Source organism: Acomys russatus, chromosome 12, assembly GCF_903995435.1.
Source record: "Acomys russatus chromosome 12, mAcoRus1.1, whole genome shotgun sequence".
NCBI classification, from domain to species: Eukaryota; Metazoa; Chordata; class Mammalia; order Rodentia; family Muridae; genus Acomys; species Acomys russatus.
The window spans coordinates 60,883,402-60,908,016 of NC_067148.1; the positions used below are offsets into that span (position 1 = coordinate 60,883,402).

Here is a 24,615-nt window from a genome sequence, read left to right on the forward strand (position 1 = left end):
TTATATAAAATATCACTCACTATGTGTGGTACTCAGAAAAAAAATTTGCTTTCATGAGTACATATACTATGTCTCCTGCAATTAAAATTTTAAAATAGGCCATGTTATACGTACTATAACGAATATTTTTTAAAGAATACTTGGGATGAATTTGGAAAACATTTAATATTTTCCCTATACTGTCAAAAGGGAAGAACATAAAATTCAGAGTTATTTAATGAGTTGGATTTGAACTTGAAGGTGGAATGTGATTGAAAGGATGGGTATCTTCACATCTGACACATATTCCTCTCATGAGTAAAGGAGCTGACGGTAGCAAGAACAACTGTACAAAGCAAACTCCCCACGTGCAGCCTCCTAAATAATCAACAGCTGGACACAGGAAGTTCATTCTTAAGGCAAGAAACATTACATTACTCATTGGAATATGACTACCTACTTGGTGTCAGAACAAACCTTTATTTTTATCAAGGATGTCTTAAATCAAAACACAATACTTCAGAGGAGAGAAAGTGGTCATATAAGGAGGAAGCTCATACGAGGAGGAAGACATGTCTGACTTTTAAAAAGAAGAGAAAACAGGGCCATGTTTGAAACTAGTTTTACCTGCAACCATCAGTGTGACTCAGAAGAGGGAGCCAGAGTGGTAAACTGTTAATGCAAGAGTTTAGGGGTGCAGGTGAGCTGAAGGGGTGCAGGTGAGAAGACAGTATTGGGTGGCAGAAGATTGGTATGCAATGTCTGGGGAAGTTCTGTTGGTTTCATTTGATGATAGGAGAACTATAAATAGGAATAATATGTAAATATGCTTTATGACAAAAAATAATCAGCATCAAATGGGGGGAAATAGTTGGTTATTTTACTCTAACTAAAATAAAGAGCCAACAACTTAAATGCATATATCAGCTCCAAAATTACTTATATTGTGAAATTGCTATTTGACCATTTTAAGTAACACCTCCTCTGAGAGGCTCTTGGGACAACAAGCACACTTCTCTTTTCCAGTCATCCTTTTCTGGCCCAGGCTCAGTGCTTATGTTTGTCTATAGTATAGCTTCCACAGTCTTGAAAGCCTCACAATTACTCTTGCATCTTCTTCATCTAGGACACCACCTAGTATTGCCTTAAAGTGACTTTGATCCCCACTAATTATTTCTTTTATGTCAGCATTTTAGCTTTTAATATAACCTCTCTTAAATAGCAATTTCACATTTAATTCTTAAGACTCAAAACATTAGCCTTTTTATTACATGTTTTGTTGTCAAATTAAGGTTAATATGATAAAAAGTCTAGAAGCCAATTTATTTATAAAATTTAATAAAAAATGATTTTCATGAAAAACCTCCTGGAAATAAACATAGCTCTGTAGTTGTAACTCTTGTTAAACTTGCTTAACTCAAACTCTCAAGATTTTTCTTTCTTCATTTCTTAACAATAAGTCATGATGAAAGAGGAAGACTATCAAACTCAACCCACGATCAAGAATGAAAAAAATGTAAAATTTTACAGAAATAACAAAGAAACATGGTTCACTCTGCCTCAGGAGACACAAAAAAAGAGGCCTAGGCACAGTCTTCCTAAAAGTCATGTTTCCTAAAATATAAACAGTAAATGTTGCTGCAAAAACTTTTGTGCAGGATGTCTCTTTCTCTCACTGCAAGTATGATATCAAGTAGAAAAACAGAGTTGGACATTTGGAGGATCCAAGATGGCGGCGAGCAGTGTGGACCGCGTTTGGAGGCTCCAGTGAACAATTCAGGGAATTGCACAGATTTCTGAGCCAGGAACACCGAGGTCCGAACATCACGGCAGCGGGAGTGCTCCACGGTTCGGAGGGACCAGGGTGCGAAGGACCTGCGTGCCCCTGCACACGGGAGGAGTGTGGTTTTTCTCTGATCGGAGCGGCAGCGGTAGAGGCGGCAGCACCAGCGGCACCAGCAGCGGCGGCTGAGGTTTGCAGCTCATAGCCTTCCGGTGGAGGCGATTGGTGTGGTGGCTGGTGGGAATTGCTGCGGGAGAGGGGACTCGGGGCAGGATTTGGGTCGCGTGGAGCCTTTGGACCCAGATTGGACTCGGCGGACAGTTCGGCCCCAGAGTCCCGGGTATTGGCCCGGCCCAGCAAACAATTCTGCCTGAGGCACTAACTCAGCGTGGCCATAGCTCCCCTGCTGTGGCGCAGGCTTAGTTGAGCACGCTGCTCCACACTGGGCACTACCTCAGCTCAGCGGCAGCTCCCCTGCGGTGACACAGTCTGGGCGGAGCACTTGGTTTCACCACTGGCGCTAACTCAGAGCAGCCACAGTTCTCCTGCTGTGGCGCAGGCTTGGTGACGTGCTCGGTTCCATCCTAGGCACCACCTCAGCTCAGCGGCAGCTCCCCTGCGGGGACACAGTCCGGGCGGAGCACTTGTTCCACCACAGGCGCTAACTCAGAGCAGCCGCAGTTCTCCTGCTGTGGCGCAGGCTTGGTGACGTGCTCGGTTCCATCCTAGGCACCACCTCAGCTCAGCGGCAGCTCCCCTGCGGGGACACAGTCCGGGCGGAGCACTTGTCCCACCACTGGCGCTAACTCAGAGCAGCCGCAGTTCTCCTGCTGTGGCGCAGGCTTGGTGACGTGCTCGGTTCTATCCTAGGCACCACCTCAGCTCAGCGGCAGCTCCCCTGCGGTGACACAGTCTGGGCGGAGCACTTGGTTTCACCACTGGCGCTAACTCAGAGCAGCCACAGTTCTCCTGCTGTGGCGCAGGCTTGGTGACGTGCTCGGTTCCATCCTAGGCACCACCTCAGCTCAGCGGCAGCTACCCTGCGGGGACACAGTGCGGGCGGAGCACTTGTTCCACCACTGGCGCTAACTCAGAGCAGCCGCAGTTCTCCTGCTGTGGCGCAGGCTTGGTGACGTGCTCGGTTCCATCCTAGGCACCACCTCAGCTCAGCGGCAGCTCCCCTGCGGGGACACAGTCCGGGCGGAGCACTTGTTCCACCACAGGCGCTAACTCAGAGCAGCCACAGTTCTCCTGCTGTGGCGCAGGCTTGGTGACGTGCTCGGTTCCATCCTAGGCACCACCTCAGCTCAGCGGCAGCTCCCCTGCGGGGACACAGTCCGGGCGGAGCACTTGTCCCACCACTGGCGCTAACTCAGAGCAGCCGCAGTTCTCCTGCTGTGGCGCAGGCTTGGTGACGTGCTCGGTTCTATCCTAGGCACCACCTCAGCTCAGCGGCAGCTCCCCTGCGGGGACACAGTGCGGGCGGAGCACTTGTTCCACCACTGGCGCTAACTCAGAGCAGCCGCAGTTCTCCTGCTGTGGCGCAGGCTTGGTGACGTGCTCGGTTCCATCCTAGGCACCACCTCAGCTCAGCGGCAGCTCCCCTGCGGGGACACAGTGCGGGCGGAGCACTTGTTCCACCACTGGCGCTAACTCAGAGCAGCCGCAGTTCTCCTGCTGTGGCACAGGCTGGACAGAGCTCTCGGTTCCACCAGCTCTAAGACTCTGGTTGGACACAGTGTACAGTTTGAATCCAGAATTCCTGGCTGAGATTGGTGGTCAGTTCGGGCCCTGAGTCAATAACTGACCACAGCACGCACTTTGGGCCAAAAGGCCCTAGTGGAGCTTGGTGCGTAGTCCCAGCCCAAAAATTCTGGCTGGGCCCTGTGTGCATTTTGGGCCCAAAATCCCTAGCTGAGCTTGGCAGACGGTTCTGGCCCTGAGAATCTAGCTGAGTTCTGCCCGTGGTTCGGTCCCAGTGCTCCTGGCTGGACTTGGCAGGGAACACAGAAGGCTGTGGATACCTTGGCCTGACCCAACGCTCATTCAGAGACCCAGAACAATTGCAGGATCCACAGCAGAGAGGGACTGAGGATCACTGGCTGTGAGAGACCAGAACAACAGGGCTAACATCCTAACATCCACACCAGTGAAGCTTTGAGCTCGCAGCCTAGGGAAATCGTAAGAAAACAAGTGAATCTATCATCAGACACCCTCCATTCAACTCTGGAAGCTACCCAACAAAAACAAAGACGGCAAGATGTCTAAAGGACAACGAAAAAGCATACACAAAAAACCCCAAAACAACATGGCGTCTCCAGTTTCCAGCTATCCCAAAGAAAACCACCCAGAGAACTCAAATACAACGGAAATACAAGAAAATGACCTCAAATCCTTAGTAATGAGGATGAAAATGGAGGAAACAAATAAAATTCGTAATCAAATGCAGGAAGACGCAGACAAACAGGTGAGAGACATAAAAGAAGCACATAGAGTGGAACTGGAAAAATTGCAGGAAAATGCAAACAACCAGATGAAAGAAATAACTAAAACGGTTCAAGCTCTGAAGACCTATAAAGAGGCAATGGAAGAAACTCAGGAATATACAAAAAATCAGATGAAAGAAATAAAAAAATCAGTTCAAGATCTGAAAATGAAAATGGATTCAATGATAAACACACAGACAGAAGAAAAACGAGAACGTGAGACCTCAGAGAAGAAGGCGAGCAACACAGAGGTCAGCTTTTCTAACAGAATCCAAGAGATGGAAGAACGAATCTCAGGGCTAGAAGATACAATCACAGATATTGAATCAACCATTAAAGAAAATGCCAAATCTGGAAAACTCCTGACACAAAACATCCAAGAAATTAAGGACACCATGAAAAGAAGAAATTTGCGGATAATAGGCATTGAAGAAAGAGAAGACATCAGACTCCAGGGCCCAGAAACTATTCTCAACAAAATCATAGAAGAAAATTTCCCCAATCTAAAGAAAGAGATGCCTATAAACATACAAGAGGCCTACAGAACACCAAATAGAATTGACCAGAAAGAAAAACTGCCCGCCACATAATAATCAAAACACAAAACATGCAGAACAAAGAAAAAATATTAAAAGCTGCAAGGGAAAAGGGCCAAATAACATTTAATGGTAAACCTATCAGAATTACACCTGACTTCTCAGCAGAGACCATAAAAGCCAGAAGGGCCTGGACAGAGATCCTGCAAACCCTAAGAGAACACAGATGCCAGGCCAGACTACTTTACCCAGCAAAATTATCAATAACCATTGATGGAGAAAACAAAATATTCCATGACAAAAACAAATTCAAACAGTACCTATCCACAAATCCAGCTTTACAGAAGGTACTAGAAGGAAAACTCCATCCCAAAGGGTCAAGCTACAACCAAAACTACCCAGGAAATAGATAACTATCCCATGGCAAAAAGACAACTACACAAACGCTCGACTGGAAACAACATCAAAATTAAGACTCTTAACAGTCACTGGTCATTAATATCTCTCAACATCAATGGCCTCAATTCTCCAATAAAAAGACACAGACTAACCGAATGGGTACATAAACAAGACCCAACATTCTTCTGCATCCAAGAAACACATCTCACCCATAATGAAAGGCATTACCTCAGGGTAAAAGGTTGGAAAAAAATATTCCAAGCAAATGGTCACAAGAAGCAAGCAGGGGTAGCCATTTTAGTATCGAACAAAATAGACTTTCAACCAAAATTAATCAAAAGGGATGAGGAAGGACACTTCATACTCATCAAAGGTAAAGTCAACCAAGATGACATCACAATTCTGAACATCTATGCTCCCAATACAAGGGCACCCACATATGTAAAAGATCTCCTAAAAAAGCTTAAACCACACATCGATCCCCACACAATAATAGTGGGAGACTTCAACACCCCACTCTCACTGAAGGATAAGTCATTGAAACAGAAACTAAGCCGAGAAATAACATCATTAACCAATGCCATGGGTCAAATGGATCTAACAGATATCTATAGAACCTTTCACCCAAACAAGAAAGAATACACCTTCTTCTCTGCACCCCATGGAACCTTCTCCAAAATTGATCACATCGTAGGTCACAAAGCAAGCCTCAACAGATACAAGAGGATTGAAATAATACCTTGTATCCTATCAGATCACCATGCTCTTAGGCTGCAATTCAACAACAACAGAAATAACAAAAAGCCTACACGTTTGTGGAAACTAAACAACTCTCTGCTAAATGACACCTGGGTCAGGGAAGAAATAACGAAAGAAATCAAGGAGTTTCTGAAATTCAATGAAAAAGAAGAAACAACATACCCAAATTTGTGGGATACATTGAAAGCAGTGCTAAGAGGAAAATTCATAGCACTAAGTGCCTTTAAAAAGAAATTGGAAACATCGCACATAAGCATCTTAACAACACAACTGGAAGCCCTAGAAAAAAAAGAAGCAGAATCACCCAAGAGGAGTAGACGCCTGGAAATTATCAAATTCAGGGCTGAAATTAACAAATTAGAAACTAAGAAAACAGTCCAAAGAATCAACAAAACCAAAAGCTGGTTCTTTGAGAAAATCAACAAGATAGACAGACCATTAGCCAAACTAACTAAAAGGCAGAGAGACAGTATTGAAATGAACAAAATCAGAAATGAAAAGGGAGACATAACAACAGACACTGAAGAAATTCAAAGAATCATAAGATCCTACTTTGAAGGCATATATGCCACAAAATTTGAAAATCTAAGGGAAATGGACGATTTTCTTGATCAAGTTCACTTGCCAAAGTTGAGTGAAGAACAGATAAACAAGTTAAATAGTCCCATTTCCCCTACAGAAATAGAAGCAATCATCGATGGTCTCCCAACCAAAAAAAGCCCAGGGCCAGATGGTTTCAGTGCAGAATTCTACCAGACCTTTAAGGGCGAGCTAATACCGATACTCTTCAAGCTACTCCAAAAGATAGAAATGGATGGAAAATTACCAAATTCATTCTATGAGGCCATAGTCTCATTGATACCTAAACCTCACAAAGACTCAACAAAGAAAGAGAATTTCAGACCAATTTCTCTTATGAACATAGATGCAAAAATACTAAATAAAATACTTGCAAAACGAATACAGGAGCACATCAAAGATATCATTCATCATGACCAAGTAGGCTTCATTCCAGGCATGCAGGGATGGTTTAATATACGGAAATCCATCAATGTAATCCATCATATAAACAAACTGAAAATAAAAAACCACATGATTATCTCCTTGGATGCAGAGAAAGCATTTGATAAAATTCAACACCCATTCATGTTTAAAGTTTTAGAGAGATCGGGGATACAAGGCACTTTCCTCAACATAATAAAGGCTATATACAGCAAGCCAATAGCCAAAATCAAAGTAAATGGTGAGATACTCAAGGAAATTCCTCTCAAATCGGGAACAAGGCAAGGCTGCCCACTCTCTCCATATCTCTTCAATATAGTACTCGAAGTTCTAGCCAGAGCAATAAGACAACAAAAGGAGATCAAGGGTATCCAAATGGGAAAGGAGGAAGTCAAATTATCCCTCTTTGCAGATGATATGATAGTGTACATAAGTGACCCTCAAAACTCCACCAGAGAACTCCTAAAGCTGATAAACACGTTCAGCAAATTGGCTGGATACAAAATTAACTCAAAAAAGTCTGTAGCCTTCCTATACACAAATGACAAGCTTACAGAGGAAGAAATTAGGAAAACCACACCCTTCACATTAGCCACAAGCAATATAAAATATCTAGGAGTTACCCTAACTAAGCAAGTGAAGGACTTGTATGAAAAAATTTCAAAACTCTGAAGAAAGAGATTGAAGATGACCTGAGAAGATGGCGTGATCTTCCTTGCTCATGGATCGGGAGAATTAACATAGTAAAAATGGCCATCCTACCAAAAGCAATCTACAGATTCAATGCAATCCCTATCAAAATAACTACACAATTTTTTAAAGACATTGAAAGTTCAATTCTGAACTTCATATGGAAAAACAAAAAACCCAGAATAGCTAAAACAATCTTGTACAATAAAAGATGCTCCGGAGGAATCTCCATACCTGATCTCAAACTGTACTATAAAGCAATAGTACTTAAAACAGCATGGTACTGGCACAGCAACAGGCTGGTTGATCAGTGGAATCGAATCGAAGACCCAGATATGAATCCACACACATATGGTCACTTGATTTTTGACAAAGAAGCCAAATCCATTCAATGGAAAAAGGATAGCATCTTCAACAAATGGTGCTGGTCTAACTGGAGGTCTATGTGTAAAAAAATGAAACTGGACCCATATTTGTCACCTTGCACAAAACTCAAATCCAAGTGGATTAAAGACCTCAACATAAAACCAGAGACACTAAGCCACTTAGAAGAAAAAGTGGGAAAGAGCCTGGAACATATTGGCACAGGAGACAACTTCCTGAACAGAACACCAACGGCCCAGGCCTTAATGTCAACCATTAATAAATGGGACCTCATGAGGCTGAGAAGCTTCTGTAAGGCAGGAGACACTGTCAAGAGAACAAAGCGACAGCCTACAGACTGGGAAAAAATCTTCACCAACCCTACATCTGACAAAGGTCTAATATCCAAATATATAAAGAACTCAAGAAATTAAACACCACCAAACCGAATAACCCAATTGAGAAATGGGGCTCAGAACTAAACAGAGAATTCTCAACAGAGGAGTATCAAATGGCTGAGAAACACTTAAAGAAATGCTCAACCTCCTTAGTCATCAGGGAAATGCAAATCAAAACAACTCTGAGATTCCATCTTACACCCATCAGAATGGCTAAGATCAAAAATTCAAGCGACACCACATGCTGGCGAGGATGTGGGGAGAGAGGAACACTCCTTCATTGCTGGTGGGAATGCAAACTAGTACAGCCACTTTGGAAATCTATCTGGTGCTATCTCAGAAAAATGGGAATAGGGCTTCCTCAAGACCCAGCTATTCCACTCCTTGGAATATACCCAGAAGATGCTCCAGCACACAACAAGAAAATTTGCTCAACCATGTTCATAGCAGCCTTATTCATAATAGCCAGAACATGGAAACAGCCTAAGTGTCCCTCAGTAGAAGAGTGGATAAAGAAACTGTGGTACATTTACACTATGGAATACTACTCAGCTATTAAAAACAAGGAATTCCCGAAATTTGTGGATAAATGGATTGAGCTAGAAATGATCATAATGAGTGAGTTAACCCAGAAGCAGAAAGAATCAAATGGTATATACTCACTTATATCTGCATACTAGCCCAAGGGGCATGTCCCACAAAAGCCTTCACTTACCAGGAAACTGGGACAGAGGGGAAGGCATCCTATTGGGACTCTAAATGAGAGACGCATGGGAGAACAGCAAAATAAAAGGATCCAGAGGGTCCTAGAAATCTACAAGTAGAGCAATATGATAGGCAGATTTGGGCCCAGGGGTCCCGCTCAAACTAAGGCACCAGCCAAGGACAATACAGGAGGTAAACTTTAAACCCCTTCCCAGATCTAGCCAATGGTCAGAATATTCTCCACAGTTGAGTGGAGAGTGTGATACGACTTTCTCACATACTCTGGTGCCTCACATTTGACCATGTCCCCTGGAGGGGGAGACCTGGTGGCACTCAGAGGAAGGACAGCAAGTAGCCAAGAAGAGACTTGATACCCTATGAGAATATATAGGGGGACGTAATCCCCCTCAGGAACAGTCATAGGGGAGGGGAATAATGGGAAAATGGGGGGGGGGAGGAATGGGAGGATACAAGGGATGGGATAAACATTGAGATGTAACAAGAATAAATTAATAAAAAAAATAAAATTAAAAAAAAAAAAAAAAAAAAAAAAAAGAAAAACAGAGTTATTGTTACCAGTGGTGAGATTGCTTTTGCTTCCATGTGAGGTCTTCATTGCACATTTTAATATCTGCTTTGTCCACTTTAATGTGAATCGGACCCATTAATAATGTTTGAGGGGTTAATATGACAGTAATTTTTGTGCTGAGTGATATACAAAAGAATGGGGAAAAATTCACATAGAAACAATGTAGGGTGCAATACTTGATGACTTTAACAATTTCTCCTCCACTATTTGAATTTTAAAGAAGCTTGCTGGGCACAATCTGCCATATACTAGTCTACAGCAAAACAAAAATACTCAAATTGCACTCTGTACTTCTGCAGAGTTCTAGTAATTCAGATTCTAGTAGAGGCAATTAGACCTCTTCAAAGATGAAGAATTTACCTCTTTGTGAATTTTCTCTTTTTAAATTAACTTTTTATTTTTTATAATTTACTCACATTACATCCTGGTTGTTGTCCCCTCGCTCCTATCTCCCCATCCCCACCCTCATTCACTGTTCCCCCCATTTTCCTCCCCACAGGGGGACCCTCCTCCTAGCCCATCAGGTCTCCTTAGGACTGCCTCACCCTCTTCCTCTGTAGCCAGGCAAGGCCTCCTCACCAGGGGAAAGTGATCAGACAGTGGCAGAACTCCATGGCAGAGGCATCGCCACCTCCCCTTATTAGGGGATCCAAGTGGAGAATGAATTATCTATCCATCAGCTACATATGAATACCTCTTTGTGAATTTTAATTATGTCTTTTAAAATTCCTCTGAATTCAAGAAAACAGAAAACTGAGGATTCTGTCTGACTAAAGTCACTTTTTCCAAGCCTTTTGCCTTCAATTGGTGTTAAGTTTCTTTATCTGGAAAAAAAAACGACAGACTGAACTATATTATTTTTATGGTTCCAACTTTTCCAAGTGTGCATCATGACTAGTTAAGAATTGCCTATTATCTGTCCAAATAATTCAACTGCAAACCTCTATTCATGGCTTGTGAATTCACAATTCAGTACTTTTTTTTATGTAAACATCACTAGCGACTTAAACCACTTTATATGCTGATGTGAAGCTCCTAAAATTAACTGAGAACTTGACTGGTCCAAATGAAGCAAGATCTCACCCTCTCAAAAGGAAGACATATGCTTGCAGATTCCATATTTAAATAACATGATTCACCAGGAGCTGAGCTCATGCATCTCACACACACACACACACACACACACACACACACACACACACACGGGGGTGGGGGGAGAGAGAGACAGAGACAGAGAGAGAGACAGAGAGAGAGAGAGAATATCTCAGCACGAATACAGAGATTTTTTTTAATTTCCTCCTATGATTTTGATACATAGTCAAGTTTATGAACCACTATTATAAACAATAAATGTTATGAGATTTGAACACTGAGGGACCCCCTTTGCTCTAAATTAGTTTGGGAAAGCTAATAATAATGTGTATTATTGAAATTGATTCATAATTTCTCCTTGATCAACCAGTAATTGTTTGAACAAAACTGACAGTAGTAATTCCTTGGGGCTATGATAATCAGCCAAACTTTTCATACAGCAAGTGAAGTGCATTTAAATATACCCACATGCTCTCCCCAACTCTCCTAACAATAATCATTATTACATCTGATATTTGTATAGAGTTTTACAGATCACAATGTGCTCCACATGAATCCTCATTTGAACCTAACTTAGATGTATTAGACCTGTCTTAAAAGTCAGGAAATTGAAGCTCATATATAATTACTCCAGGGTCATACAACTAAGGAGCAACTTCTATCAAAATAGAAGTTTTTCTGACTTAAAAAAAATGCTTCTTATCTCACCCACATGAGCAGTAAAAGCTGTTCTTGATATAGATACCATTTAAATTATCAATATGCTTACATAACTTCAACACAATTCTTACCTTAAGTCAGGTAGTAATACATTTTTTTCTATAAAATTTGCTAATATTTAATTTTTTTTTTTTTTTACTATGCTTGAGTTGGCTCACTCTCACCTCAGCAGCACCAATTAGCAGAGGGAACTCTGTTGTGTGAGTCCCATCCAAAGGCGTGGGGAGGACTCACTACCAAGAGTCACAAAAGGAGGAAACTGCTTCTCCCATTAAGAAGTAAAGGAATCCAAATATAAAAGGGAAGATAATTATAAATATGATCAGAAAACCAACAACTGTAGTCATAATCCATGGATAAATTCAAAAGCATCCTTTGATAAGAGCAAAAGTCCTAACAGAGTGGCAAGAAGATCAGAGGAATCTGGTCCAAGTGCATATCTACTTAATAATCATATCAGCTTGAGTTTACAAAGAATGTTAAAGATGCAAAGGTAGGGTACACATTATTACATTTGTTTTCTGTTGTTCTTGATATGCATTTCCACAGGTTTGGCATCTTAAAATATCCAAATTTATCTTATGGTTTGAATGTCAGAAGTCTGAGGCAGGTGTCTTACTGAGCTCAAATCAGAGCTGCTTTTCTTTGGGACACTCTGGGGAGAATCCACTGCTTTGATGTTCCCAGCTTCCAGTGGTTCACCAGTTCACTGCATCCCTTGGCTTTTGACCTCTACTGTCTTCAAAGGCAGCAATGACATGTCAAGCCTCTTTCATGTTACTTCACATGGATGCTGATTCCCCTACCACACTCTTCTTTTATGGACTTCTGGGATTGGATACTCCAATGCACTCTGTCTACTAATGTCAGATGTTTAGCATCCATTTTCCCATCTGCTTCCTTAGTTCGCTTCTGCCACAGGTCCTAGCATATTCACTATAAGACGTCTAAGTACAGTTTGAAAAACTCTGAGACAGCTTCTGTCTCCCTAGATGACTTCTTGCTGATTTGAACATATACTTTCCAGTCCAGAATAGCAAGTGGTATCCCTAAGTTACATCGATAGTAAAGAGTATTTAAGTTATGGGACATGTCCATTTCTACCACAGATGGCAGTAGAGCACACATGGCATGAATCACTGAGTGCCGTTCTTTAGTTCACAGATACTGGCTCACTCGGCATAACCAATTGCAAATTGGTTGCTAGGGATTTACTACTCAAAACATCAAGAGAATAAGGCATCTTCCTGTCCAGGTCAATAGTTTATGCCTATAATATCAGCACTCAAGAGCTGAGGCAGGTGGTTTGCTGTGAGGTTAAAGCTGAACTGAGGTACATAGTGAGACCCTCTCTCTCAAAAAAAAAAAATCTTTCTACAAAATATGATCAGGCTGTTTACCCAAATGCCTTCTTTCTTCCTTTCTTTCTTTTGTGCTGGGGATTGAATCCTCTGATTATTTTTGGTTAATAATAAAGAAGATTAAAGGACATCATTTGAATTCTTTTTTCTCTCCAGGAGGGCTCCCTTAGGTATCAGGGAAGATTAAGTTATGGGACCTAATTCAAGAACTTTCTTCCAAGAAAAGTTGTTATGAAATAAGAATAAGGTAGTTATGAATACATGATTTATATAATTCCCAACACAGTATCTTACACATAATGTATATCCAATGAACACCATATTTTTCAGCATATAAGATGACAGATTAACCCCAACTTTAACTTTTCCTGTTAAAATATAGAGTTTGACGCCCAAGTCTGCTGTACAGTGTATGCTTTGAAAGAGGAGTAGTCTTATACGGCAAGTATATTCTAAACTATATTTTAACTGGAAAAGTTAAAGTTGGAGGTCACTTATACGCTGGAAAATATGGTAGTAACTATCATCACTCCTACCAACTGTTGGACTGACTGCATGACTGAATTTTTGAATGTACATGTCATAAGACATACTTCCTTCTTTCACACATATACACCTTAGGAGAGGTTAGTTGTTGCTTTTGTCTCACTCCTGACTTTGGTTGTGAACAGTGTTTCACTATGCTACCAGGAGTGGGTTTAAATGACTCTCCTGCCTCATCCTCCCAAGTTCCCAGGACTATAAGTATAAGCACCATCACTTCAAGGCAGTCTTATAGAAGTAGTTTTCACTTCCTCAAAAGAGAGGATGAGATTAGAGCCACGCCCAAACTTTATGAATACATGGTTTGGGCTGAGCCCAGAGTACTTCTACATATTTATCCCTGGGTGTAGGCCTGGAAGCTTCTAGCGTCCATACAATCTAATCTTTTGCAAGCCCAGAACTTGAAGGCCTCAGCCTCGGTCTACTAACCTAAGCCTAGAATGGTTTCAGCCTCGGATACTTATTGCTTAATAAGCTCACCATTTCTAGTTCTTTCTTAACTCTGCCTGACTGGTTCAACTAGGCTGTTCTCTTTCAAAACTCCTCTTTAATATAACTGATTGAAATTGGCTTCTCTCCACTTCTCACTGAATTGCGCTGCTTGGGAAAACTGCCTCTGAAGTCCACGAACTCAACTGTACTCAACTAAACTGCACCCAACTATACTGTACTCCCAAACTATACTGTACTGTCTCCACAAACTCTACTGTATTCCTGTACTGTCTCTCCCTCAGTTAGATGTCATTGTTTGGGATTAAAGGTGCATACTAAGGGTGATCCAGCCAGATCACACAGCCCTTGGTCTTAGGTTTGTGATTCCTTGCCAGAGCAACCATATTGCTGGGTTAAAATTCCTCTACAAAGTCTTAAATAATTCCTAACTGGGTGTAATATATTTAGTCACACAAGAAATATAGGCAAAGGACATTCTAAAATACCAAGTATGAAGTTAATATGGATCATTTCAATAACACAGCTGTTCTTTTGCCCAAGAAACAGGATAGCTGGTATTTCCAACTCTCTAGACATTAAATGGAAGTCACCATTTACCTAGGATAATCTTCTAAACTAGTCCAAAGGATTACCCCCCTTTTCAATGACTTCTGATGCTTTTTGTCATCCCTTTACTGTCTTTTTTTTTTTTTTTTAGCAATAGCTGTGCTTAATACAATTGCCCAGTAATGCCATACAGCTGCCATTCGAGCCTGTTTTCACTCTAAACAGACAGGAAAATTTTTTTCTTTGAAATTTACGAATAGTTTTTCTAGAAATAAACATGCAATTCTTACATCTAGAAACCTCAGGCCACAAAAAAAAATTTTAGCCTTTTAGAATCACAATTGTCAACAGAGGGGAGAGACATCAGTGAGAGTTAAAAGACAGATAAATCCTCCACATTAGCACATGCGAGAACACACCATTATTTCCTATTCCTCGGTTTTCTGAAAAAAGTTATTCTACCAACATATTGGTCATAGTATGATTCTACCGACATCCTGATCGTAGTCACAGATCATTTGGGTTATTGTTGATTGGAGTCAAAATTTGACCCATGTCAAGTCAGAGCTCCATCATGGCCACTACTCAGAAATGTTTGTGCTCATAAGCAAAGCCATCACCCACTGCCAAATTAGTGGTATAGATCCATTAAATTCCCAGGGGGAAAAAAGGGTGTTTTCTCTGTCACTTAGCCAGTATATTTTGTGGATTTCTGCCACTTGTCCATCTTGACATCTTGGTCCAATACTGACTCATAACTAAAATTGTAATTGAGTTGAAACTGTAAAGGGAGCCAGGGGTCATCAAAAGGTGGGGGAAGACTTTAGAATTAGACTTCCAAAACTGAACAAGAAATATTAGGAAACATATCTTTTTAGGGGATTCTGTTTGGTTGGTTGGTTGGTTGGTTTGGCTTGATTCAGGTTTTTGAGACAGGGTTTCTATGTGTAGCTTTAGCTGTCCTGGACTCACTTTGTAGACCAGGCTAGCTTTGAACTCACAGTGATCTGCCTGCCTCTGTCTCCCCAAGTGCTGGGATTATAAGCATGCACTACCACCACGCCGGCTGAAAACATATCTTAATAGAAAATATAACTCATTCATTAGGTAGCATTGACTGATGTTGCTTAAGATTCAAGGGTGAGCTTTGTGCAGTGGCAGTATCGTAGCCAATGAGGTTTATCCGAGGCGCGATTATTGCTAATTGAAAGATTCAAGGGTGGTCAAACATCCTTTGATCTTAGTAGCTTGCTAAAAAAGCAAAGAAGCCTGTGACTGTCTGCACCAGGCTGTCAGAAGGCTTCCTGAAAACACTGGCATTTCGAGTGATACTTCCAGCAAGTCTTTTCCTGCCAAAAGTCATTAATTTCCCATAAGAATTGAAATTAACTGTTCCCATTCAACCAGATGCATAGACAGAAAACACAATAGATAGCCGAAGATAGAATTTAGAAAGCCATCAGCAAGGAGCAGGACAGCCCTCACAATAAGCTCAGAAGAGTGGGTGAGGACTCAACTGAAAAGAACCCACAGTGAAAACTTTAAAGGAAGTGCATCAAGACATTATGGAATGGATCCAGATATCAGGATAAGAGAAGACCCCGGTGAATTGAACCAACAACACAGCCCATTAAGGACGTCTAGCTACTTTTGGCCAGTGGAGAGATGCCAATTTTCTATACGTGGTCTAAAAACGTATAAGAACCAGCATGCAGATAATTTTGCCTGCCTCATAAACAGTAGTTAGAAACAACCATGAAGGGTTCGAATCAAGTAACTCTAGTACAAACCCTTTTTGCTAAAGGATCAGGCTCCCTCTGGCAGCAGAAGGGATCAGACACCGGGTCTCAGAGCCAGACATTATGGGGAGAGTCTCTTAAAGGTCACCATCGGGTCCCTCCCCGTCAGAGATCGGGAACTGCGTGGGAGAGGGTGAAGAAATATTGTAGGAGTCAGAGGGCATGGAGGATACCAGGAGAACGTGGGCCACTGAATCAACAAAGCAGGACTCACGTGGGCCCACAGAGAGCAGCAAGCTCAGAGCCTGCAAGGGTCTGATCTAGGTCCTCTGTGTATGTTAGGGCCGCTGGCTTGTGTTTCTGTGGGACTCCTAACAGTGAAACAGGCGTGTCTGAATCTTTTGCAGGCTTTTGGGACTCTTCTCCTCCTATTGAGTTTCCTTGTCCAGTCCCGTATGAGGGCTTTTGCTTTGCCCCATTTTATATTGTTTGGCATGTTTGTTTGTTGTCTCTTGGAGGCCTGCTTTTTTCTGAAGGGAAATGGTTGGAGAGTGAATCTGGGAGAGAGGGGAGGTGAGGAAGAGCTGGGAGAAGCAGAGGAAGAGAAAACTGTGGACAGGATATATTGTACAAGAGAAAAATCCATTTTCATTAAAAAAAATAAAATAAAATGTCTTGTGTAAGTGGATCTGACTAATGTCTGCCCTCTGTGAGTGTGCATGCAAAACATGATAAATCCTCCCTGCCTTTACCTCTCTTCCTACCTCCTCGGTGGAGAAGGTAGAAGCATTGTCCAGGAAACAGCTTTTTTTTTTCTTTCTAGTGACAAAAAGACAAATACTTATCCATTTTTTTCTAACAATATTGTGAATCATTTTACTTAAGAGGAAGCATTGGTTAGGGCTTATATGGTCTTATTTTTATGAATTAAAACATCATTTATGACCTTGAATAGAAATTTTTGATACATTGTATATGAATTATGTTATTAAGAAACAATAAAAAGAAAAAATAGCTCTGACTAGTATAATAAACATACCATCTCATGAATGTATCATTTTTCGATCTTAGTTGCTGCTGAGGAATTGTAGATTGTCTAGATCTAAAATCTGTGTATTCATGTGTAACAACATTTACATGAATTGCTTACATATTTTCAAATAAATATCCTCCTAACACCTTTATCCTAGCACATGCCTCCTCTTGTTTGTTTTATTAACAAGCACAATTTTTAAGAGGCCTTCTGAGCGTGCATGATTGAGGGCTGAGAGAAATGGCAGGAAGATGCCAGTGAGGATATTGCTAATACAAGTTGAATATATAAATGCATTAATCACACAGACCATGCTCAATTATTCAGGAGCTGGCATTATACTATGGGATCAGCTCAGCCCCTGGCTCCTGCTCCTGTCAACTGAACACACATTCATTAAGCCGAGCTCTATGCCCAGCACTCTGGGGAACTGATCAGTGGAGGGAGGTGTGGGGGGAGGGGGATCACAAACCATTGCCTTAGCTGAGACAATCAGATATACATGAGAAACAGCTGAGAAGCATGACTCCTGTCCTTATTTTCTTCAGCCAGTAATTTTTCAGTGAGGATTCCTTGTTTCTCCTTAATGTTACCATAGGATTTAAGAGAGTTGGAGTATAAGGTAGCTGTTTGTCTTCTATAAAACAGACCTAGGTAATAGCTTAATAGGAAAAGAGGAAAAACGGTAAAAGTCTGGGTGAAGCCTGGGGCGGGGCGGGGCGGGGGGGAGGGAGGATATGAGGTTATGTACAAATGTCCTTTTCTATGTCCCAGACCTCCCTTGTGAGCATAGCAATTCAGACAAGAGTATTACAATGTAGCATAAGAAATCTAATGTGGATACACAGATATTCTACATAAATGCCTTCTAGAGTTATGGTTTCTTTAATAATCAGACTAACAAGTAACACAATTACAAATTCAGTTGTTTGGTTGTTGGTTTGTTCATTTGACTCTGTTTTGAGACAGTCTTGCTATTTAGCGCAGCCTGGACTAGAACCTCCAATCCTTTTGCCTTAGCTCACCAAGTGGAACAATTACTGACATTTACCATCACAACTAAAATAATTCTATATTTAGAGTATATTTAAATCACATGATCTTTAGTATTAGTTAGACCTCAACTTGAATGCTAATTTCCTAAATTCTCTATTTGTGATATACATAATAAAAAAAAAAACCATAGTTTAACTCTTTTGGAACTCAGTTTCCCTCTTCCATCATGTAATAGTGACTACAACTACTTAAATTAAAAAGTATACATTAAAGTAAGTTATATAATTATTCTACCTTAACACAAGGCCAGGCACAGTACAAGTAATTAATGAATGTCTGTTTTCCTTCTTACAAAGTGTGAAAGGAGGGGGGAAGCCACATTTATAGCTTACAGTCAAGAATATTAAGAAGATAATTGTTCACCCAAGATAAAGCATTATTTTGTTTAAATCTGAGAAGAGAGCACTTCACTTGATTAAAGTATCTCAAAGTGGTAAAGCTGAAAAAAAAATGGCTCAGCAATTAACAGCAGGCACTGCTCTTACAGGGAACCTAACCTGAGTTCCCAGCTCCCGTGTTGGGCAACTTAAGTGCCTCTAGCCACCAAAGGCACATGCACTTGTGCAAATACCTACAAAATTAAAAATAACAAAACATCACAGTTGAGTGGAGAGTGAGGACTGACTTTCACATGAACTCTGGTGCCCCATATTTGACCACATTCCCTGGATGGGGAGGCCTGGTGGCACTCAGAGGAGGGATAGCAGGCTACCAAGAAGAGACTTGATACCCTATGAGCATATACAGGGGAAGGAGGTCCCCCTCAGTCACAGTCCTAGTGGAGGGGAGTAGGGAGAAATGGGAGGGAGGGAGAAATGGGAGGATACAAGGGATGGGATAACAATTGAGATGTAATATGACTAAATTAATAAAATGTATTTTTAAAAAAGAGAGTGCACACAGAAAGATGTTGGGATCAATAGTGGGCACACCACTGAAGACAACGCTTACCTTCTTCCTTGAATCCATCAGGAACAGTTCTTCAAAGAGGAGAGAGGCCTCTCCTCCATGGATTTGTCCTTTAAGCTATTAACTCAGTATTCTGTTATTAAACTCTTCTTAATTCCATTAAAAAATAATAACATCCAAGTCTTACATTATGGAATGACACAACACATGAATGAGCAAGAATACAAGGATGAAGTGACAGGAAACCTGAACCATCTGTTAAGTGAGATCTGCTGCCCTACAATGCATAAGAGCCTAGAGTTATTATGTAAGCTAGAAAATGAAATGCAATCCAAGTTAAAGCATCTGTACACAGTGATGCATTCCTGAAGTCCCAGCACTCAAGAAGCCTAGGTACAAAGCCAGTGGAGGCTATGTAATAAACCAAAGACCCCAGCTCAGAATTTTATTTCTTATATGTAGAAATAATAATTATGGTGAATTTTTGAAACCATATACCAGAATGAGACTAACATGCAATAAATATTAATTCCCAAGGTTAATAATTTCTTTCCGCTAATCCTGAGGGATGTTTTCCCCTCCACTATATTCAGTTCCTCAGGGAATTTTTAATTTTTCACTTATTTAATTGGCCAATCAACAGATATGACTTAAGTACCCGCAATGTGTCCAACATTCAGCTACACAGTGGGTTCACAAAGGGGCAATCTTTGAGAAACAGAACCCTTTTTAAAGTGGAGTTCTGTGCATGAACAAAGCCCGGCTTGGTGTATAAGGAAGACACCTGACTCCCCCACGGATGAAAGAAAGCTTCTTCGAGGGAAACCATTTCAAACTGAGGATAAATCTTAAGAAGGGGTTTCATTCTGCAACAGCCAGGTGGACAGCCAGGGAGAAGGGCATTGGCGGCTTTGTCTAGTCCCATTGACTTATTTCTCACATGGTCTTTCAAAGCCCAAATGTTCTCTCTCTTTCTCCAAATCCACACACCACCTTCAGCTTTGGGCTGAATTTCATTTCCCTGGTTCCTTCCATTACTTGCTAATAAAGCAAGTGACACTCCCAATTTCCAGCTTTCCCCCAAAAGTGAGCAAGCAGTGTGATCCTAGCACTTTTCTTCCACCTGTCCTTATCACAGGGTCACTAATGCATCCTAACCCTTTATTTTTTAAAACCCACCCTGTTCTTCCCCACAATCACAGCTCTAATTCAGATCTTCATAGTTTCCTGAAACAATTATCAAAATCACGGCCTGACCCCTCTTCTCTGGTTTCACATCCCTAACCTTAACCCTAAGCCTTCACACTTACTACAGATGAAAATCTGGTTATTTTCCTCCATGAGTCTCTCAGAAGTTTCCCAGAAATAAAAGGCTAAATTTTTCACAACTTGAATAGCTTTGGTCATCTGGCACTTGCCTATAACTATGTGTCAACTAATCCAGCCATCCACATGAGTGGATGTGTACAGAGGTCCATAGGCAGCATACAGGCTGCCTCCACAAATTTCTATCCAGACAACCCTCAACCCTCCAATATTAGTTCAGTATCTCTTTCTCTATAAGCCATTTCCTGCCCCTCTCAGATTGATAGTGCCATTTCCTGAGTATGCTTTCTGTATTTCATTCATTCTTTCATGATAAAACAACCATGCTTTTACTCCACAACCATGCCTAGCCAAGTGTTGGTTGAGCAGATCCCCCCAGCCATTCAGCCCTAAGGAGGCTTTCTGTGGTTTCTCCATAAGCACTCCTTGCTCATTAGAATGGCAGAACAAAGCCTAAGATCCATCTCTCTTTGGCCACCAGTACATGGTGAATGCTTAATTATCATGACCCTGAGTTATCCCTGCAACTCTACAAATTGGGGTCTGGAGAGGTCCTGTAATTTCCCCAACATCAGAAAGAATAATTTGAATCAGGACTTAACTATTGATCGTCTGATTCTGGAGTTCATAGAAGTCACCATCATATGATTTGTTTGAGTTGCTCATAAATTATTAAATAAATTAACTTTTCAACGATCATATTTATCAGTCCCTAGATGAATTTTATCTGCTTTATACATCTTTATATTTTTCAGATTGTTTATAATGATAATTCACCAAGTTATAACACAAAAAAATAAATTTTATTCTAAAGGTACATTTTAGAATGGAATGTGTGTGTATATATATATATGTATATATGTATATATATATAATCTTTAACTTCTATGTACTTCAGTGCACATCAAAAGTGTTCAAGGAAAACAAATAAATTAAAGATAGAGTAAGTTATAAGAGGCAGACCACCAAAATTGTTTGAAAGTCTGTTCGTAAAGAAAAGGTAAAAAATAACAAATGTTGGTAGAAACGTGAGAAAATTAGGAGTCTGGTGTTTTGCTGGTGCAAGTCTATGAAAAACAGTAATAAGGACTTCTCAAATTGACACACACTGTCCAGCAATTCTGAATGTACCACTTACAAGCGTTACACCAGTCCTGGGAATGTACCCAGGTGAACTGAAAGCTCACATTTGCTCTTTGAACACCAGTGGCCACAGCAGCAGGATTACAGTAGCCAAAAAGCAGAAGCAACACAAGAGTCCATCGATACATGAAGGAAGAAACAGAATGTGCTATGCACAATAACACAACAGTGCTCAGCCTTTAAAAAGAACAATGTTCTAAATACATGTGAGAACGTAGCCAAACCTTGAAGACATCGTTCTAAGCAAAATAAGCCTATAAGTAAAAAGGGAAATGTGACGTGATTTCACTTACACAAGGTACTAGTCAGAAAGTAGATGGTGGCTACCCAAGTTTCAAAAGAAGAATAATAAAGATTTATCATGTAATATACACAGAATTCCATTTGGGGAAAATAAGAACTTCTAAGATAGATTTTGGTGATACTGGCACAGCACTTGGTAGTGCCTAACTCCACAAAACTGTGCAGTTAAAATGGATAAAGGGTAAATTTTATTATGCAGATTTTAAAAGAGAGAAAGCATAGGAAGCAATGTTTCTTATGAAAAATAAAATAAAATAGATGGACTGCCAGAGTCCAGGCAAATACTCTATGGGAAGAAAACAAATGCAAAAGAAAAAATGCAAAAGGCAACCATCAATGCCAGCTCTTACCCTATTGCGCAACCATCAATGCCTGCTTTTACCCTATTGCACAACCATCAATGCCTGCTCTTACCCCATTGCACCCAACCTCATATGTTGAGAGCTGGGCACTAGGAACAGCTGTATCTTCTTTCCTGAGGTGTTTTGTTTGTTTGTTGCTTTGTTTTGCCACGCCTTGGTGAAGACAAGCTGGGCAAGTGACTGAATCTGAGTGAGAGAAAACCCTCCAGTATCTTGGTCCTCTATAATGATGAGCCTGAGGCATGTTCTACAGTAAAATAGGGGATGGCCTCCAGTTGGCCAACTGAAGCAACTGCCTGATGACATTGCTGGCTTCCCTCCTTCATCGCCTTATTTTCTCCAAACCACCTCCCAGTTTGAAACTGGTTATATTCAAACCGTGGTCTTAATCTCTCCAAAATAAAGCATAGCAAAAGTTCCAAACTGGTGAAATGTTCCTACAGACATCACAGAGTGGGCAAATACCAGGAGAGATGGGCGAAACGTTGCTCTCTTTAACACACACAGGGTCCACGTTTGAAGAAAAACTTAACTACACAAGGTGATTGGTGAAGATAGACATAAGTTGACCCTTCCTTGTTTGCTCGTATATTTACATTAATAGCACGTGCAGTCCTGATGCTTAGAAGACAGCACTTGGGCAAATAACAGCCAGCTTGTCCTAGTGCTTAATTTACAATTCTATCAGTGGATCTTCTGTCTTTTTCTGAGTCCTTTTTAAATGGTTACACAACAGCATGACACCACTGCAGCTTGCTTTAGACAGCCTCTTATTTGTAGGCTAAAGTCTACAGCCTGAACTGAAAACTTATTGAGTACCATAAAGTACTAACATTATGTCTGTTGTTTAGGCCCATGTGTGCCTTCTGTCAGGGAGTAAAACCATACTGGAAAAATCTTCCCTTCAATGCTGTTCTAGAGAGAAACAGCAGAATAATAAAAGGTCTCCCAGGCCTCCTGTCTCCTAATTATCAATCAATCCCCATTTCGTTTGCAGTCGCTTGTGAGTATCTATTGGAAAGGAGCCATACAGGTAATTATCTCCCCTGGCCTGCAATTGGAGTCCCAATACCAAACCATTTAAGATTCACCATCCAGTCCCTGAAGTCAATAGTGGTCTAGAGGGAGGGAGAATGCCAACACACTACTCCAAATGGAGACCTCACTCTTCCTGTTTCCCATCAACACATTCCCTACTCTCCCTAGGACGTTTCATCATTTCTAACAGTTCCCCTGTGCCATGCACGCAGGGAGGCACCATCTCCATTGGACAAGGGATTTAGCCACTGTCTAAGAGCCAAAACAGGGAACAGAGCCAGAACAACTGACTCACACGACACAGCTTGAACCACTAGACCGAGCTTCCGCCCTGAGAAGGAGATGAATCAGTCAACAGTGATTCATCTCACCAAGGAAAATATGTTTTCCCTAGGAAAGAGAAGTTCATTTTAAACATAATAACACAAAGGTGCAAAGGCAGTTCGGAAAACAAGCTGATAAAATTCAACAGCCATGTAAACCTTCCAGTTGCATACCCATGCAATCACCTGGCAATAAAGAATGACCGTTGCTCAACTAGATGGCGGGGGAAGAAAACTATTAGGTATGCTAATGTTCTAGTTGACAAATGAAATTCTGTTTATTAGTCCCTGTGATGTCTTTATATTGTGTGTGTGTATATACAATGGTTTCATCTAGCTGATTAACACATCCATCACTTCACCTGCTTTAGTAACAGTTAAAATAGCATCAAAAAGTAATGTGTACTTTAACTTAAACTCAAGAAACCAAGCTTTAGAACATTCTTAAACTTAAAAGTTTAAGTTGGTGATTTAAGCAATTTTGTAATGTCTCGGGGGGGTGGGACAGAGACAGAGACAGGCGTGTGGAAGTCAAAGAACAACTGTGGGTGCCGATCCTCCCCTTATGTCTTTGAGATAGGCTCTCTTGCTGTTCGCTGCTGTGTGTGCCAGGTTACCGGAGTACAACATTTCAGTGATTCTCACCCCTCTACTTATTTTGCTGTTAGGATGCTAGGGTTACAGATGTGTGCCATTTCCAGTTGCACATGTACTCTGAGGATCCAAACTCAGGTCCTCACACTTGTGTGGCAAGCTCTTTACCCTCTAAACTATCATACCTCAGTATAATCTTAGTAAAAAGTAAATTAACCATGGGCAAAAATCACAAGGAGAACTTTTATTATAAACAAGTTTAGCATAAACAATTGGCTAAATTTGCAGGTTGCTTCATAAACATAGTATCTGCCATTTGTTAGGTGTCAGCTCTAATTTCTATAACAACCCTTAAAATAAGAATTTTCTATATTTTTGAAACAGT

At 41.0% G+C, this 24,615-nt stretch overlaps 1 non-coding gene across 1 annotated transcript; it reads left to right on the forward strand.

The window, feature by feature from the left end:
- The first annotated feature begins 15,547 nt into the window (after window positions 1–15,547).
- On the forward strand, window positions 15,548–15,693 carry LOC127196744 (U4 spliceosomal RNA). Its single transcript, XR_007831517.1, has one exon. It is a non-coding gene; the product is annotated as a U4 spliceosomal RNA (small nuclear RNA).
- The last annotated feature ends 8,922 nt before the right edge of the window (window positions 15,694–24,615 follow it).